The sequence below is a fragment of the Lolium perenne genome, chromosome 3 (assembly GCF_019359855.2).
Source record: "Lolium perenne isolate Kyuss_39 chromosome 3, Kyuss_2.0, whole genome shotgun sequence".
NCBI lineage: Eukaryota > Viridiplantae > Streptophyta > Magnoliopsida > Poales > Poaceae > Lolium > Lolium perenne.
In genome coordinates, this window is record NC_067246.2 from 147,479,867 (window position 1) to 147,483,801 (window position 3,935).

Genomic DNA, 3,935 nt, shown 5'->3' on the forward strand with positions numbered 1-3,935 from the left:
AATAACAGGATATATTTTCTTATCATCAATATGAGCATATTTAAGATTATCAGGCAAAGGCTTTAAATCAAAAACAAGATCTTCCTTTGGTGGAGGTGTTGTACCCAAATCTTCCACCGGTAAATCATGCTTGAGAATAGGTTGGCGAAGAAAAATTTCCTTAAGCTCATCTCTTTCTTTCCTAAAAACTTCACTCTCGCTATCCTCCAAATGTTGCTGCAAAGGATTATTAGGAACAAGAACAATAGATGCACATTGCTCCATTTTAAAATCATTACTAGGCAAATCAGCTTTATAAGGAGTTTTAGTAAATTTAGAGAAGTTAAACTCATAAGATTCACCAGCAAATTTAGTCAAAATTTTCTCTTTCTTGCAATCTATAATAGCTCCACAAGTATTTAGAAAAGGTCTACCAAAGATAATAGGACAATAATCACTAGCAGCAGAACCAAGTACCAAAAAGTCAGCAGGATATTTAATCTTACCGCATAAAACCTCCACATCTCGAACAATACCAATTGGAGAAATAGTTTCTCTATTAGCCAGCTGAATAACCACATCAATATCTTCAAGTTCACAAGAATCAATTTCGTGCATAATCTCCGTATAAAGCTCATAAGGGATAGCACTAACACTTGCACCAATATCACATAATCCATAATAGCAATGATCACCAATTCTAACAGATAGCATAGGAACACTAGCTTGTTTGGGTTTATTAGGATGTGAAACAATATTAGAAGCATCTTCATAGAAAATAATATGACCATCCTCCACATTTTCAGTCACAAGATCTTTAACTATTGCAACAAAGAAGTTCAACTTTTATTTGTTCTTCAGGTTCTACGGGTTTCTTTTCACTTTTATGAACCGCACTATTTATAACAGAGTACTCCTTCATTTTAGCAGGGAAAGGAGTTTTTTCAATATAAGCTTCAGGAATAACATGATCAGCAGTTTCAACTACAACGCATTTATTAATAGATGAATCAATTTTATCTTTATACGGTTCATGATACTTATCAAAATTCTTCTTTGGCAATTCATAATGAGAGGCAAAAGCCTTATAAAGATTTACAGCAACTTGAGAATCAAGACCATATGTAGCACTCATATTACGAAATTTATCAGTATCCATAAAAGCTTCAATGCATTTATAATCATAAATTATACCTGATTCTCTATCCTTGTCGTTCTCCCATCCTTCAGTATTTTCTTGGATCCGATCAAGAAGGTCCCTCTTAAACTCTTCTTTGTTGCGTGTAAATGATCCAGAACAAGAAGTATCCAGCAAGGTCTTGTCTTGAAAAGAAAGTCTTGCATAAAATTATCAATAATAACATTACCAGGAAGCTCATGAATGGGGCATTTGAGCATTAAAGACTTCAATCTCCCCCAAGCTTGGGCAATACTCTCTCCATCATGAGGCCAAAAATTATATATGCGATTCCGATCCTTATGAATTTCACTTGGAGGATAGAACTTAGAATAAAACCGGGCACAATATCATTCCATTCAAGAGAATCCCCATTATCCAAGTAATTTATACCAATGCGCCGCCTTACCGAGACAGCGATAAAGAGAATAGTTTCTTCCTCACTTCATCCATAGCAATACCTGCACATTTGAATAACCCGCATAATTCATGCAAAAACAAGAAATGATCACCGGGATGGACAGTTCCATCCCCTTCATAGCGGTTATCCATAACACGTTCAATAATTTTCATAGGTATTTTATATGGTATCACTTCCTCACCTGGCGCCTCATCCACTACCGTTGCAGTAGTAGTAGATTTCCCAAATAAAAATTGAAGAGAAGATCTCTCCATAATGACTTATAACAGCAGGCAGAAATAAAATCAGCACAACAGTAAAGGTTTTCCTTACCAATTCCACTTACCAATAGCGCTTCACTCCCCGGCAACGGCGCTTTAAAAATAGTCTTGATGACCCACAAGTATAGGGGGTGTATCGTAGTATTTTCGATAAGTAAGAATGTCGATCCCAACGAGGAGCAGAAGGTGTTGACAAGCAGTTTCGATGAAGGATTCACTGTAAATGCTCAGACAAGTATTCAGTGGGGTTTTGATGTAACAGTTGAATAAAGTACGAGTAAGTAAAGTGCGAGAGTAACAATTGCAGCGAGTGGCCCAATCCTTTTTAGCACAAAGGACAAGCCGGTTTGTTTACTTATAATGACCAAACGTTCTCGAGGACACACTGGATTTTAGTCTAGTGCTTTCGCTACATACGGCTAAATAATCTTCATTGTTATGATAAGTGTTGTGTGGGTGAACCTATGCTAATGTACTGCCCTTCCTAGGACTAATACATACTTGTGATTATACCCCTTGCAAGCGTCCGCAACTACAAGAAAGTAATTAAGAATAAATCTAACCACAGCCTTAAACTCTGAGATCCTGCGATCCCTCCTGCATCGATATACCAACGAGGGTTTAGGTTTCTGTCACTCCGGCAACCCCGCAATTAGCAAACGAATACAAGATGCATTCCCCTAGGCCCATAAATGGTGAAGTGTCATGTAGTCGACGTTCACATGACACCACTAGAAGAATAACACCACAACTTAAATATCACACCATTGAATATTACTCAACCATAGTTCACTACTAACATTTAGACTTCACCCATGTCCTCAAGAACTAAACGAACTACTCACGAGACATCATATGGAACATGATCAGAGGTGATGTGATGATGAATAACAATCTGAACATAAACTTGGTTCAATGGTTTCACTCAATAGCATCAACAACAAGTAGAGATCGATACCAGGAGAGTTTCCCCTATCAAACAATCAAGATCAAACCCAAATTGCTACGGCGGTGACGGTGTCCAGCGGTGATGACGGCGGTGATGATGATGGAGATGATGATGATGGTGATGGCGATGATGTCCAGCTCGATGACAATGACGATGGCGTCGATTTCCCCCTCCCGGAGGGAATTTCCCCGGCGGATTCCTGCCCGCCGGAGAGCTCTTTTCTCTCTGGTGTTCTCCGCCCCGCAGAGGCGGCTGTAACTCTTCGCGAGGTACCCTCTGTGGCTTAGGTTTTCGGGACGAAGGATTTCGCGAAGAAAAGGAGGCGAAAGGGGTCATGGGCCCCCCAAACCACATGGCGGCGCGGCCAGGGCATGGGCCGCGCCGCCCTAGGGTGTGGGCCCACCCTGGGTCCTCCTGGCCCCTCCTTCTGGCTTCCTTCGTCATCTTGAAAAATAGGATTTTTGGTATAATTTCCTCCCACAGTTGATCTTCCGAAATATTGCGTTCTGACGGTGCTTTTTCCAGCAGAATCCTGGCTCCGGTGCTTGATCCTCCAATAATGATGAAACATGCAAAATAGATGAAATAACATAAGTATTGTGTCCCAATATGAAATATATCAATGAATAACAGCAAATTATGATATAAAATAGTGATGCAAATTGGACGTATCACCCATCTCGTTTTTATCTCTTCTCTCTCTCCTCCATTGTTGCTGAGCTTAATCTTTGAGGATCTCCCCAACCATCCAACCAATCTTGCCCAAATTTTGAGGAGTGTTGGAGGAGGCCCCGATCTATAGTTCTACCAAGAGAGATTTCACCAATTCATACTAGTCCTTAGTGGATCTTGGAGTTAGGATTCCTATGGTGGGATCTTGGAGGAAGTGCACCTATGGAGGCTAACTTGGTGTTGTGCTAGCCCCATAGGTTGTTGGGAGCCTCCTAGTGTTGTGGAACTCGCCCCAACCTTGTGAAGGAACCACCGCCTCGACCGGTGCCATAGTGGAGAAGGGGGAGCCCCTTTGTGGAGCTCTCTCGAGGAAGAAGGTGAGGCCTTCCTTCGTGGTGTGGCCACCTAGCCTCTTGTGTGAGGCTAGCACCTCCTCAACGCAGACGTACTCTCTTTTGTGGGAGGAGCTGCGGGAAA